The sequence below is a fragment of the Drosophila bipectinata genome, unplaced genomic scaffold, assembly GCF_030179905.1.
Source record: "Drosophila bipectinata strain 14024-0381.07 unplaced genomic scaffold, DbipHiC1v2 scaffold_26, whole genome shotgun sequence".
NCBI classification, from domain to species: Eukaryota; Metazoa; Arthropoda; class Insecta; order Diptera; family Drosophilidae; genus Drosophila; species Drosophila bipectinata.
Window position 1 is genome coordinate 3047 of NW_027222909.1, and position 1954 is coordinate 5000.

Genomic DNA, 1954 nt, shown 5'->3' on the forward strand with positions numbered 1-1954 from the left:
TATATATGGATATGAAAATATTTATATGTATATGAAATATATGGTAGGTGATGGTGATAGCCTACCATATAATATATAATATAATAATTTAATTATATTATATTAAATATGGAAATATTAAAAATATATTAAAAATATTAAAAATATTTTCATATGGATATGCAATCGTATGGATATCCAAATATGTGTGGGAAAGTCATACTTCCCATACAATAAATGACCGGATTGACGAAACCGTGTTCAAAAAGGTATATAGGGTAGGTGGTGTTCGGCCTACCAATATAATATTAAAATAATATTATATTAAACAGAAGACCGCCAGTATTAATATATGAGCATATGGTTATGAATACATATGCATATAACATATATGAAAATATATGAATATAAAAAAATATATATGGATATGAAAATATTTATATGTATATGAAATATATGGTAGGTGATGGTGATAGCCTACCATATAATATATAATATAATAATTTAATTATATTATATTAAATATGGAAATATTAAAAATATATTAAAAATATTAAAAATATTTTCATATGGATATGCAATCGTATGGATATCCAAATATGTGTGGGAAAGTCATACTTCCCATACAATAAATGACCGGATTGACGAAACCGTGTTCAAAAAGGTATATAGGGTAGGTGGTGTTCGGCCTACCAATATAATATTAAAATAATATTATATTAAACAGAAGACCGCCAGTATTAATATATGAGCATATGGTTATGAATACATATGCATATAACATATATGAAAATATATGAATATAAAAAAATATATATGGATATGAAAATATTTATATGTATATGAAATATATGGTAGGTGATGGTGATAGCCTACCATATAATATATAATATAATAATTTAATTATATTATATTAAATATGGAAATATTAAAAATATATTAAAAATATTAAAAATATTTTCATATGGATATGCAATCGTATGGATATCCAAATATGTGTGGGAAAGTCATACTTCCCATACAATAAATGACCGGATTGACGAAACCGTGTTCAAAAAGGTATATAGGGTAGGTGGTGTTCAGCCTGCCAATATAATATTAAAATAATATTATATTAAACAGAAGACCGCCAGTATTAATATATGAGCATATGGTTATGAATACATATGCATATAACATATATGAAAATATATGAATATAAAAAAATATATATGGATATGAAAATATTTATATGTATATGAAATATATGGTAGGTGATGAGGATAGCCTACCATATAATATATAATATAATAATTTAATTATATTATATTAAATATGGAAATATTAAAAATATATTAAAAATATTAAAAATATTTTCATATGGATATGCAATCGTATGGATATCCAAATATGTGTGGGAAAGTCATACTTCCCATACAATAAATGACCGGATTGACGAAACCGTGTTCAAAAAGGTATATAGGGTAGGTGGTGTTCAGCCTGCCAATATAATATTAAAATAATATTATATTAAACAGAAGACCGCCAGTATTAATATATAAGCATATGGTTATGAATACATATGCATATAACATATATGAAAATATATGAATATAAAAAAATATATATGGATATGAAAATATTTATATGTATATGAAATATATGGTAGGTGATGGTGATAGCCTACCATATAATATATAATATAATAATTTAATTATATTATATTAAATATGGAAATATTAAAAATATATTAAAAATATTAAAAATATTTTCATATGGATATGCAATCGTATGGATATCCAAATATGTGTGGGAAAGTCATACTTCCCATACAATAAATGACCGGATTGACGAAACCGTGTTCAAAAAGGTATATAGGGTAGGTGGTGTTCGGCCTACCAATATAATATTAAAATAATATTATATTAAACAGAAGACCGCCAGTATTAATATATGAGCATATGGTTATGAATACATATGCATATAACATATATGA